General features: G+C 44.7%; 1 long non-coding RNA gene across 1 annotated transcript in view; it reads left to right on the top strand.

Annotated features, from left to right (window-relative positions):
• The first annotated feature begins 1,007 nt into the window (after positions 1–1,007).
• Positions 1,008–14,332, top strand: part of LOC144483175 (uncharacterized) — a 45,041-nt gene continuing 31,716 nt past the window's right edge. The window contains exon 1 of the long non-coding RNA XR_013495978.1: positions 1,008–1,073. This is a non-coding gene — a long non-coding RNA (uncharacterized LOC144483175). The remainder of the gene's footprint in view (positions 1,074–14,332) is intronic.

The raw sequence follows: 14,332 nt of genomic DNA, 5'->3' as shown, positions 1-14,332 counted from the left end.
AGGCGAGCTTTCCAAAAGGAGCTTATGAAGAAGTTATATTTTCAATCACTTTAGATGGATATGCAAGCAAATGGGGTTGGTTTAGATAGGCATTTTGGTCGGCATGGACCAGTTTGGGCCGAAGGGCCTATCTCCATGCTTTAGATTCTATAAACATGTAAAGGACCTGCTCATTCGAGGGACATGAGCGTCGCTGGCTGGCCAGGATTTATTGCCCATTTCTAGCTGCCCTTGGAGGGCAGTTGAGAGTCAACCACATTGCTGTGTTTGGCCCACAGCCAAATCAGGTAAGGACAGCAAATTTCCTTCCCTAAAGGACATTAGTGAACCAGATGGGTTTTTCTGACAATCGACAATGGTTTCACGGTCATCAGTAGATTCTTAATTATTTCATCACCATACCTGATGCCACATTTTCCTGGCTTTGTGCTTGGTGGAAGCTCTAATGTCACTGCTCTCCTTGAGGATTTGAGAGTGATAGGCAGGAAGTCTGTCCAGACTCAAAATGGTAAGGGGAGCAGTCACATTGCCGAGGGTTGGCCTGTAAATTCCAAGCCTATCTCAATGGTCTGAACCCAAAAATACAGTTACATTCATGTCAGTTCAAGCTCAGAACATATTGTGCAGGTGGAAAGTAGGAAATAAGAAAATTTGGCGCCAGTATGTGTTGAAAACAGAGAACTGCTCAGGTGTTTTCATGGAACCATTCTAACATAGAAGGAAGTGATGTAACCTGTGTAGGTTTTGTCACATAAAGATTGTGATAGAGAGAGTGCTGAGATTACAGAGAACGCAAAAAGTGCCTTTGAATCAGACCCGGTTCTTCTATTTTTCTGAAATGTACACAATAGTCATTATGACAAGGGTTTTATTTGATGTCCTGACTGCCTATTTCACAGCAGTTGCCATCAGAGTGGATGTCAAAAGACAATGGGCTTTGTTTTACTGACAATTTTGTTACAATCTGTGCTGAATGATTAATGATTATGTCATCATTATCACTGCAGGTATTATCTCTGATAACCGTTAATCATGGGGAAAGCGGTCAAGGAAGAATCATTAAAGATTAAGAGGTGAGACGACAGACTCAGACACGAGAATGTTTAATATGTGTGTGGAAGAGTATTGACGAGATAGCTGGAAGGGGGTGCTAATCAGGCTCCTGTAATGTGTAAGTATGCTCTGCTAATTTCAAGCGTACAGATAATTCACTTCCAAGAATTTGGATGATGTCTGAAGGATCCCTTCCCTTTCCCCATTGGCACCTTTTTCTTTTGTTTTATCTGCCCACTTCTACATTCCTGTTTTCACACACTTCTCCTCTCGCCGAGAAAATAGACTAGCAATCTGGGACTTCTGCCAGTGCTGCTCTGTAACTGACTCTTTTGATGAGCACAAAAATGTGATCCCTTTAGTGTGCAGCTCAGTGTTAATTTCCCTCCGACCCTTTGCATCTCTGCCCAGCACTCTGGTTAAGATACAGACACAAATCTATGTCCAAGCACACCTTGACACTATGTGCTGGTGCAGATGTTAAGCTTCGTGAAGTAGCAGATTATATTAGGCCAAAGCTGTGGTAGACCGTGAATAAATGGCCCCTGCAATATGTTAGACTTGCCCACCCCCAAAGTCCTGTTGCACTGGAATTTTATAGAATAGAATTGTAGAATCCCGACAGTGCAGAGGGGGGCCGTTCAGCCCATCGAGCCTACACTGACAACAATCCCACCCAGGCCCTATCCCCATAACCCCATGTATTTATCTTGCTAATCCCTCTGACACTAATGGCCCGATTTTACCATTTTGATTCTAAGTGCCGAATCTGGGCGCAGTACAGATCCGACCTTGAAATCCGCTTTCAGACGCGCCCATACGCTTTCAGCCGGCTCCAGTCTGATCTGCACTGTGGGCGGGGCTTAGCGTTGCCAGAACGATTGGAGCTTTGAACTGCGCATGCGCAGTTCGAAAAAAAATTGAAAAAGCGCACCCAGGTCGGGAAAAAGAAAGCAGAAAGCGGAAAGAGCAGCTCTCTGACACAGATCATCCTCTGGGGGGTGGGGGGAGGGAGGCAGGTCAGATGTATCTCTGGGGGCAGGGGAGGGAGGCAGGTCAGATGTATCTCTGGGGGGGGGGGGAGGAGGAGGAGGCGGGTCAGATTTACCACTGGGGGGGTGAGAGGGCTGATCATTGTCTGGTGGTGGGGCGGGAGGCCCGATCGCTCACTGGTGGGGGGGGGGGGGGCAGATGGATCTCTGGTGGGGGGGCAGGGGTGTCCGCTGCCACTCTGTGGGTGATCAGTGTGGAGGCAGGGGGCAGGGGTATCTGCTGCCACCCTGCGGGCGATCCCTCCTCCCCACCGGAGGAACGAATCCCTCCTCCCGGAGTGGACATGCGGCCACTCCAGGAGGAGGGATTCGTTCCTCCGGTAGGGAGGAGGGATCGCCCGCAGAGTGGCAGCGGACACCCCTGCTCCCCTCCCTCCCCACCGATCACCCGCAGAGTGGCAGCGGACACCCTTGCCCCCCTCCCTCCCCACCCATCACCCGCAGAGTGGCAGCAGACACCCCTGCCCCTCCTCCCCACCTATCACCCACAGAGTGGCAGCAGACCCCCCTGCCCCCCCACCAGAGATCCAGCCGCAGCCCCCACCGGTGAGCGATCGGGCCTCCCCCCCACCACCAGACAATGATCAGCCCTGTTGCCCCTCCCCCAGAGAAACATCTGACCCGCCTCCCTCCTCCCCCCCCCCTCCAGAGGATGCTCTGGCCCACCTCCCTCCTCCCCCCCATTGGATGCTCTGACCCACCTTCCTTCTCCCCCCCAGAGGAGGATGCTCTGACCCGCCTCCCTCCTCCCCCCCTCCCAGAGGATGATCTGACCCGCCGCTCTCCTCCCCCCCTCCCAGAGGATGCTCTGACCCGCCTACCTCCTCCCCACCCCCTTCCGGAGGATGATCTGGATCAGAGAACCGTTGCAGGCTCTGAACCTGCTTCGGAGGTTCCCGCTGCAAAATAAAAATTGGCTTCGGATTTTTATTTTGCAGGTTGCTAAAAGCGCGGATCCGGAACGGAACAGAAGAAGGTAAAATGGGAATTGATGATAGAGTTGGGCAGGCGATTCATTAAATCGATTTAAATGCATGCTAATGCCTTTAAATCGTCGGGCCGCCCGATTCGGTTGCGGAACAGATCCGCACCCGAATCGGGTGTCGATAAAGTCGCGATTTGCTCGGACGCGGGTGCAGATTGCAATAAAGGCCTCACACCCGATTTTACCGTGATTTCGCGCCCGTTGTTGGTAAAATCGGGCCCAAAGGGTCAATTTAGTATGGCCAATCCACCTAACCTGCACATCTTTGGACTGTGAGAGGAAACCAGAGCACCCAGAGGAAACCCACGGAAACTTCTGGAAGTTAGAGATCCAAATGACACAGGGTCTTCTACAGGGCATCTAGAACCCATGTGAACTGGGTATGCAACTGTGTTTTTCCTTGAACTATCAGACTGGATTATTCAGTTAAACGAACAGCCCAAACCAGGAAGTATAAATTAGACGATTTAATTCAAGGTCAAATCAAGTGCAGAAAGAAAAACAAAACAGAAAGCAAAAGTTAAAAAAATTAGCACTCATTTGTATGGAGATTTATGTACTGCTGTTAATTTTGGCATCATTTATACAGAACTCATTATTATAAAAGCAAAATACTGTGAATGCTGGAATCTGGAACAAAAACAGAAAATGCTGTAAAATCTCAGCAGGTCTGACAGGATCTGTGGAGAGAGAATAGAGCCAATGTTTCGAGTCTCGATGACCCTTCGTTAGAGCTCTGTTTCAGTTTCAGACATTATTATGTTGTCATCACCAAGTCATTCTGCTGTAGCTGCAAGCACATAGACATGTCAATTAAATATACAGCAAGGCTGACAAAGTATGAGACTAAATACTAAAGTTCCAAAATTATAGGTTTGGAATTATTTCTCTCTCTGCTATTTTTAAAAAAGCATTAGTTCATTTAGAGGTCATAGAGGTTTACAGCATGGAAACAGGCCCTTCGGCCCAACATGTCCATGCCGCCCAGTTTTTACCACTAAGCTAGTCCCAATTGCCCGCATTTGGCCCATATCCCTCTATACCCATCTTACCTATGTAACTGCTTTTTAAAAGACAAAATTGTACCCGCCTCTACTACAGTCTCTGGCAGCTCATTCCCGACACTCACCACCCTCTGAGTGAAAGAATTGCCCCTCTGGACCCTTTTGTATCTCTCCCCTCTCACCTTAGGCCTATGCCCTCTAGTTTTAGACTCCATTACTTTCGGGAAAAGATGTTGACTACCTGCCTTATCTATGCCCCTCATTATTTTATAGACCTCTATAAGATCACCCCTCAGCCTCCTACGCTCCAGTGAAAAAACTCCCAGTCTATCCATCCTCTCCTTATAACTCAAACCATCAAGTCCCGGTAGCATCCTCGTAAATCTTTTCTGCTCTTTCTAGTTCAATAATATCCTTTCTATAATAGGGTGAGCAGACAGAACTGTACACAATATTCCAAGTGTGGCCTTACTAATGTCTTGTACAACTTCAACAAGTTACAATAAATATATTATCACCTCTTCTATAATGATGGGAGATGGAATTTCCGATAAATGCATTAAGCACTCATCTTGAACAGCAGCATTTCAAGACTTGAATTATTTTTAAGCTTAATCCTTTCAAATCTGTTTAAACAGAATTAACAACAATTTTACTTTGCATTCTTCACCTTCTCTACTGCAGTAAACCAAAACTTAATGTTTTAGCTTGTGTAATTTTATCAAATCAATGTTATAGATTTTCAATAGCTCTAATATCCTTTTCATAATAGGTTGGCACAACTACACGTTGTATTGAGGTTGTGGCCTATGTTGGGAACACAAAGGTAGTTTTAAGGGATTTATATTTGTATTGGTAAACATTAGAAATAAGGTGTAGTTTTAAGTGGATTTAATTTAAGGTTTCTGTGCCTGGAAGGGTATAACCTACAGTTAGATTCATGCTGGACAAAGATGTTTGTATGCATGGTGGTTAGTGTCAAGTCTAACTGTGATTCTATTGTGCTTATAGAGGGTTACGGTGTGAAGAATAAATAAAAGGCATAAGCATGTGGGTGTTGCTTTTAAGCTAGGAAGGCTTTCTGTTCTTAGTTTAGTTGAATTGATTGCAGTTAGGGACAGGAGACCGGGGAGTGAACATCTCTCAACTCTGGCAGGAGAAGTTGGGCTGGACAATAGAGTTGTAAAGATGCAGGATTCCTAAGGAAGACAATAGCATTCAGATAACCAAGAAATTGGGACAGAAATAATGTCTAAGGTGACTGAAGTTAAGGGAACAGAGACCAAGGTATTTTTCAGAAGCATTCAAGGAAGTGTGAACAAAGAGTTCCGAGTTAAAGATACAATTGCAGTAACCAAATTTAAAGTGAGAAAGCAGACTTCAGAAGGAAATCAAATGCTTGGTGCTATTTTACTGGAGCCTGGGAATTGAGAGTTAAAACAATTGTGAACAGTTTGTACAGCAGTCAAGACAAGAAAATCCTAAAGGTGTAAATCCTGGGCTGGATGCACTGTTAAAGGTGAAGCGGAAGCTATGTTTAATAATGTTATTTGGAAAAGCTAGACTGGATTTCGGAATGTAAACTGCTAGTGAAAACATTGTTGTGAGTGAAGCATGTTTTATTGTGACTGCAGTTTAGAAACTTTCATGTGACAATCATCTGGGGTATGTCCGCAGTGTATTTGGGGAGTGTATATGACCACATCCATCTTGTGTGTTTAAAAGGAGGTAGTGTTACTGAAACCATTGTAGTTTAAGATATACTTTGTAATCCATGTTAAGCTTAAAACCTGTGTGCATTTGTTAAGATAAAGGGGGAGTGAAGAAGTATTGTATAATAATCCAACTTCTCATGTGCAATAGATTTTTTTTCTTGTTGTTAAAACGAATTCGCGATCCTGTGACTCTGTTCCTCCCTGTTATAGAAAAAAAAAACAGAAGTTACCGTGTATTGAGCCAGCGTTCCATTCCAGGATCTTCCCGTCCAGTCATAACATTGACTGGGATCATAACACCGATAATAATTTACATTTAACTCATGTTTCAAATTAAGCTCAATGTGTTTTGCAGAAGACTAACTGGACAGATATATTTTTAAAAGCAAGCTGTCAAAAAAATAAAATTCATAGAATTATAGAATCCTACAGTGCAGAACGAGGCCATTCGGCCCACCGAGTCTGCACCGACCACAATCCCACCCAGGCCCTATCCCCATAACCCCATGCATTTACCCTAGCTAGTCCCCCCTTACAGTAAGGGGAATTTTGGCACGGCCAATTCACCTAACCAGCGCATCTTTGGAATGTGGGAGGAAACCGTGGGCGGCACGGTAGCACAGTGGTTAGCACTGCTGCTTCACAGCTCCAGGGTCCCGGGTTCGATTCCTGGCTCAGGTCACTGTCTGTGTGGAGTTTGCACATTCTCCTCGTGTCTGCGTGGGTTTCCTCCGGGTGCTCCGGTTTCCTCCCACAGTCCAAAGATGTGCGGGTTAGGTTGATTGGCCAGGTTAAAAATTGTCCCTTAGAGTCCTGAGATGCATAGGTTAGAGGGATTAGCGGGTAAATATGTGGGGGTAGGGCCTGGGTGGGATTGTGGTCGGTGCAGACTCGATGGGCCGAATGGCCTCCTTCTGCACTGTAGGGTTTCTATGATTTCTATGATTCTATGAAACCAGAGCACCCGGAGGAAACTCACGCAGACACGGGGAGAATTGCAAACTCCTAACAGACAATGACCCAAGTTAGGAATTGATGAATTTGATGATGAATTTAATATTTTGAGATCAGGTTAAAATTACATTAAACCATTTCCAAAGTCGCAACTATGTTGAAAATTCAACAATTTAAATAGGGATCTGGTAATCAGAATGTGTTGCTGTCACATGATAAAAATGTGCCATTTATTGTAAATGGATCAGTTAAAAGACTGTGTGCAGCAGCAAAAGAATGAGGAATGTAAAATAAATTGTTTTCCCCAGGAGTTCATGAGATGGAAAGGCTTAACTTCTCCAGCGTCATTCGTTAAAGTGTGAGCTGGTAATCTTAGCCAACCCACTGTCTGGGGGAAGGGAAAGGAGAGTATGTGGTACTCAATGTGTGTTGCTTCCTCCTGAAGAGAGGACTGATAATAATCTAGGCAAACAAACACATACCTTACTCACACAAAAAGAGACCAACAAGCAATTCACAAAATTGGGCAAGGCAAGTTTCTGACTGAAGTAAATTCAGTGTAAAATTATCCAGGGTAAAGCTGCCTAGGAATAAATTACATAGCAGCAATCTCAAGGGCATTACTGGAGGTCAGTGTTCTCATTGTTTTGTCTAAAAGTTCTGCAGTTGCTGAGGAAGTGCGTGCAGAAAAATGATATCAAAATAATATTCAGCCCCTCTCTGCTAGCTTTCTCTTACTTGCATCCAGCAATCTCTCTTAAAGCAGAACGCAACATTCAATTTCTGTGAACCATTTGTCAATTCCTTCATCAGTACTGAATGCTTGTCTGGAATCTGCAATGCACTGCCTGGGAAGCTAGTCAAGGCTGGAAACATTGCAACCCTTTAAAAAATATTTGGATGAGCGCTTTAAAATATCATGATATTGAAGGATATGGGACAAGTGCAGGAAAAGGGGATTAATGCGCCTTTAGTGGTAGATATTGTTGGTGCAGAATCGATGGGCCAAAGGGCCTTTTCTGCACTGTATGACTCTATGGGCCGTGCTCGCTCCAAACCCGGAAAATCCCGCCCGCCCCCACCCCGTCCGCTGCGATTCCCATGGCGGGTGGGACGGTAAAATTCCCCCCATGACTGTATGGACAGGATTTTCTGGCTGCACCCACCCCAAGGTCAGAAAATCCCACCCAAGGTCAACGGACCTTTGTAAGGTCCGCCTTATATAAAATGTAAGTGACTCATTAGTGGTCTCTGCTGACGCTGATACAACGTGGATAAGTGTTCCAGTTCTCCAGCATTGAAATTCCACACTTTGATGAGTGCAAAAAGGACAGATAAACAATGGCTCAAATATTCTGCAATTTTAAAATAGCTTTGAATTCAGGTCATATCAGACCATCAGATAACACTGCACACAGTAAAATCATTGATACTGGTCAAGGTCTTCGCTTCTGATATGTATCAGATTACATTGTTACAAAGTGAAGGACCAGTTGAATAGTGAATCCAGCTGTAGTCACACTTACCGACCTGAAGAAAAATTGCCCCTTTACAATTCAGCTCCAAGTGTGAGATCGGTGATTAAATGTCCTTTAGGGTTGACAGCTTGTCATTGTGGACAAGGTGAAGTCAATGTAGTCATTTTCATTCTAAGATTAAAATAAAATTACAAGACATCGCAGAAGCTAAGAAAATGTCAGACAGGTTTTAGTCCAACAACAACAATGTTCATTTACATAGTGACTTTGACATAGCAAAACAGGAACATTAGGAACATTAACATACAGAGGGATCTGAGCCTGCAGGTCCATAGTTCCCTAAAAGTGGCAACACAGGTGGCCAAGGTGGTTAAGAAGACATATGGCCTTCATCAACTGAGGCACTGAAGACAAGAGTTGGCAAATCAGCTTGCAGCTATGTAAACCCTTGGTTAGGCTGCATTTGGAGTATTGCGTGCAGTTCTGGTCGCCACACTACCAGAAGGATGTGGAAGCTTTGGAGAGAGTGCAAAGAAGGCTTACCAGGATGTTGCCCGGTCTCGAAGGCTTTGGCTATGAGGAGAGGTTGAATACACTAGGATAGTTTTCACTTTAAATATGGAGCCTGAGGAGAGACCTGATAGAGGTCTACAAAATTATGAGAGGCATAGACAGGGTGGATAGTCAGAGGCTTTTCCCCTGGCTAGAAGTGTGAATCACAAGGGGGCACAGGTTCAAGATGAGAGGGGGAAAGTTTAAGGGAGATGTGTGGGGGAAGGTTTTCATGCAGAGAGTGCCTGGAACGCGCTGTCAGAGGAGGTGATGGAAGCAGGCACATTAGCAACACTTAAGAGGCATCTGGATGGGTACATAAATAGGGAAGGAATAGGGAAGGACCCAGTAAGGGCAGGAGGTTTTTATTAGTTTAGTTAGGGCATCATGATTGGCATGGGCTTGGAGGGCCGAAGGGCCTGTTCCTGTGCTGTACTTTTCTTTGGTCTTTGTTCAAAAACATCCCAAAGTGCTTCACGGAAGCAACATAAAAACACATTCTACACTGAGCCACCGTAATGACTTTAATCAGGCAATTGAGGTGGGCCTGTTAGAATATGAACTTCCTGTTTAAGGGCCAAATTGATGGGCCAATCAGGGAGCCTCTTGCTTTGTACTTAACCAGGAGGGTCAGTTCCTCTGGGACTCCTAGTGTAGACTGCGAACTGAAAGCACTCTGTATGCTGTTGTCAGACTTGTAAATAAAGGGATTTTGGTGAAGGGACTTCTGCCTCCGAGGACTTATTATAATCACTAAAGGAGATATTAGGGCAGATGGCTTAGTCAAGGATTCATCGAATCATCTTTAAACGAGGAGAGAGATAGACATAGATGAAGGAGTTTAGAGAGGACATTTCTAAACTTAAGGCTAATGCAGCTAAAGGCATGGTCACCAATGATTAAACTTGTGGATGCAGAACAGGCTAGAATTGGAGGTCAGCAAGATCTCAAAGTGTCGCAGGGCTGGCAGAGATTACAGAGCAAGAGACATCATCCAAAAATATATTTAATCAGATTGTTCAAAACACAGTTTTAAAAGCGAAACATAATTGGGGTGCGTAATTTGACTGATGCATAATAAAGCTGTCAGTCTATAATACCATACATTGTGATTTTCACACAAAAAAATGTATTTCTGAAGATGTTCTGCTCTGTGAATCACCATTGATATGTTTTACATGTATTGCATACATCTTATCTTGTTCAAATCCTTTCAGAAAATATACTTGTGCAGTTGGGGTTAATCCCAAGATTTACTGTAACAGATGGTCTAACACTGTTGCCGTGAGATCTTTACATAAGCCAGTTGGCTTGGAGATCTACAGTGATTTCAGCAATCCAACAGCTGAAAGGAGACTTGACGATGAAGCTCCCTCTTTAAAAGGAGATTTTGAAGTTTACATCAATCTATATCAAAGTAAAGTGAAAGTAAGGATAATGTTATCAGGATTATAACAAATTCCTTCTAATGAAAATGCATGACATGAAACAGTGACCTATTTTTGCACATTAATGGCAGAATTTACTGTTCTCCCTCATGGCGAGTTTGGTGACAGGGGTGTCATTTAATAAGGTGGAAAGGTGACCGCTTTCTCACCTTTAGGTGGCGACTAATGCTTATTTACTTCCCATTGATTTTAACCCAATGGCAGATGGACAATTCTTGCTGGGTTGTTTGCACGGGAAGTTCCTCATTCGAAGGCACTCAGTACCTGATCAAGGAACTGGCATCAGGAAGGACAAGGGCTACTGACAAGGGCTATCAAACCCCTTCCCACCCTTCCAACCCATGGGGCAGCACAGTGGCGCAGTGGTTAGCACTGCTGCCTCAAAGTGCCAGGTTCGATTCCCGGCTTGGGTCACTGTCTGTGTGGAGTCTGCATGTTCTCCCCGTGTTTGCGTGGGTTTCCTCCGGGTGCTCTGGTTTCCTCCCACAGTCCGAAAGATGTGCTGGTTAGGTGCATTGGCCATGCTAAATTCTCCCTCAGTGTACCCAAATAGGCGCCGGAGTGTGGCGACTAGGGGATTTTCACAGTAACTTCATTGCAGTGTTAATGTAAGCCTACTTGTGACACTAATAAAATAAAAAAAAGTAAACAGCCCCTGAGTGGCACTTAATTTGATGGGCCTTTCTGAAATGAGATGATGCAGGGATGTTGCTGACTCTCCAGCTGGCAGGTGAGAACATCATCGTTTCCATTAAATCCAGTCCATAACGTTAGAATTTAGACTCCAGATTTGTTGTATTGATCAGCTCCATACATTGAAATGTGATCTGTCTAAAATGAAGATGTTTCTGCTTATCCCTGTGCCTGAAGATCATATTTCAAGGCTCTTTGGTTCATAACCTCTGATTTACTCTGAATGGCTCAGCCTAGCCTTTCTTTTTCATTATTTAAAGAGGGCTATACTTGCATTGGAGGCAGTTCAGAAAAGGTTCACGAGGTTAATTGTTGGAATGAAGGGGTTGCCCTAGGAGGCAAGATTGAGCAGGTTGGCTCACTGCCCATTGGAGTTTCGAAGAATGAGAGGTGACCTTACTGAAACAGGTAGATACTGAGACAATGTTTCCCCTGGTGGGGGAATTTAGAATGAGGCAGCATTGTTTCAGAATAAGGGGTCATGTATTTAACTTAATGAGGAGGAATTTCTTCTTGAGAATCTTTAGAATGCTCTACTAAAAGAGCTGTGGAGTCGAAGTCATTGAATATCTTCGAGGCTGGGACAGACAGATTTTTGATCAACATGGGAATCAAGGGTTATGGGGAACAGGCAAGAAAGACGACTTGAGGCTAAAAGCAAATCAGCCATGATCTTATTGAATGGCAGAGCAAGTTCAAGGTATACTCCCTCTCCTATTTCTTATGTTCTATGTTATGATTCTAATACATTTAACTGTGATTTATAAGAGTTGTAGCCTCCTACCAACAGAAACCTTACAGCAGGTCAGAAGCTGGACATTCTGCAACGAGTAGGTCACCTCCTGACTCCCAAAATCCTGTCCATCGTCTGCAAGTCACAAGTCAGGAGTGTGATGGAATACTCTCCACTTGCCTTGATGGCTGTTACTCCGACAACACTCAAGAAGCTCAACAACATCCAGCCCCTCAGTTACACAATCCCTTGGATCCAAATGCAAAAATATCACAGTTTATAATTCACTCACTCCCTCTCTGTCCATTAGAGATTAAAATGAAACCTTGTTCGGTGTAATAACCAGACACACTCACACTATCAAAATCAAAGCACGGGTGGAAAAGGGGCGGGTTGGGACATGTAGCAACACACACACACACATTGGGAATGTTTTCAGTGGTTGGTGGTGTGGAAAGTGAAAGCTCTTGTGCAAATTACTGTCTTTATTTTTTTGGTTCATTTTGGGACTGTTGGTTGTGTTCCTTTGATTCGCGGGGCCTGGCCTTGACGCAGGGCCCTGGAGTGCTTCCGGCCGGTCCCCGCAGCACAGGCGGCAGAGAGAGAATGTTGATGATCTCACTGTGGATTGACCATATCCATGTTTCAAGATGGTGCCAGAGCGTGGTGACTCTTTGTGAGCTATGTATGGTATGATTTGTATGGATAGCACGCAAAACAATACTTTTCACCATATCTCGGTACATGTGACAATAATAAATGAAATTAAATCAAATCAAATCAAACCATCCAGGACAAAGCAACCCGCTTGATTAGCACCCCATCGATCACCTTAAACATCTACAGTGGCAGCAATGTGTCTACAAAATGCATTGCAGCAACTCACCAAAGGCTCCTTCGACACCCATAACCTCTAACATCTAGAAGAACAAGGGCAGCAGATATATGGGAACACCACCACCTGCATGTTCCTCTCCAAGCCACTCACCATCCTGACTTGGTAATATGTCACCGTTCCTTCACTGTTGCTGGATCAAAATCCTGGAACTCCTTTACAAATGGCATGTGGATGTACCTACATCATATGAACTGGAGCTCACCGCCACCTTCTCGAGCACAATTAGGGATGGACAACAAAAATGCAACACAGACTGCTGGGGCAGTAATTGGCTGGATTGGATATGTCCTGCTTTTCATGGACAGGCCATACCTGGGCAATTTTCCATATTGTCGGGGAGATGCCAGTGTGAAAGATGGACTGGGACAGTTTGGCACAGCTAGCACTGGAGGGAGTACAAGTGTTCAGCACTCTAACCCAGGTCTTGTCAAGGCCCATAGCCTTTGCAGTGTCCAGTGCCTTCAGCTGTTTCTTGATATCATGTAGGGTGAATCGAATTGGCGGAAGACTGGTTTCTGTGATGCTGGTGTCCTGAGGAGGAAGAGGCCAGGATGGATCACCCGCTTGGCACTTCCGGCTGAAGATGTTTGCAAATCAGTTAGCCTTGCAGACAGGAAAGAGATGCTAGCTGCTTCAGAAAATCTCAGAACTTAAATATCAAAGAGCTTTACAATGAAATAATGCCTTGTGCACTGGTGGAAAGAAGCTCATATCATTGGAATGCTCTAAGTAGTTTTAGTTCAGTTTTTTGCCATGGTGCCAATGCTGGTTCCCGCCACATCCCTAATTTTGCTGCACTATAAGACAGCCTATGGTTGCACTGGCTCTGCTTTGCACTCTCGTGCTGGGTTCTATCATTGAGGACGGTGAAGTTCATGGAGCCTCCTCCTCCTATTAGTTGTTCAATTGTCCACCACTATTCACAGCTGGAAGTTGCAGGAGTGCAGAACTTTGATCTGATCTATAGATTTCTGATCACTTAGCTGTCTATAGCTTGCTAAAGCCACAGATTGGCATATGTGTAGTCCTGAGTTGTAGCTCCATCAGGTTGGCAGCTTATTTTTATTACTCCTGGCATGCTCTCCTGCCATCCTCATTGATGCAGGATTGAGCCCTTGGCTTGAGGGTAATGGTGGAGTGAGGGATTTGCAAGGCTACGATGTTACTGGTTGTGGTCAAATACACTTCTGCTGCTAGTGATGACCCACAGTGCCTCATTTCTGATCTAATAGATCAATATTGAACAGCATCGAGTCCATTGCAGCATGGTGGTACTGCTACACAGTTTGCTACACAACATGATGGAACATGTCCACACAGTGAAACAGGACTTCACCTCCACAAGAACTGTTTTATTGGACAGGTGTGGCTACAAAAGACAGATCGGCAAAGACAAAATCAAATAGGTTTTCCTTTGTGTTGATTCTCTCACCACCTGCCACAGACCCAGTCTGCCAGATACATTGGCCAGCTCAATCAATAATGGTGCTACCAAGTCACTCTTGGTGATGGGGTCTCCACTCAGACTACTTTAGATGCTCCAACTACATTCAGGTGTCTTCCAAGTGGTGTTCAATTTGGAGGCGTACCGATTCAACAGTAAGACAGGGTGGCAGGGGGTAATTATCAGGAGGTTTCCTTGCCAATACTTGACATGATGCCATGAGATTTCATGGGGTCCAGAGTTGATGTTGAAGATTCTCAGAGCCATTCCTTCCTGAAGTATACTACTGTGCTGCTGCCCTTTGTTGGTTTGTCATGCCAGTG

This window comes from Mustelus asterias, chromosome 3, assembly GCF_964213995.1.
Source record: "Mustelus asterias chromosome 3, sMusAst1.hap1.1, whole genome shotgun sequence".
Taxonomy (NCBI): domain Eukaryota; kingdom Metazoa; phylum Chordata; class Chondrichthyes; order Carcharhiniformes; family Triakidae; genus Mustelus; species Mustelus asterias.
The sequence above is the reverse complement of the archived record's forward strand: the minus strand, read 5'-3'. Positions and strand labels throughout refer to the sequence as shown.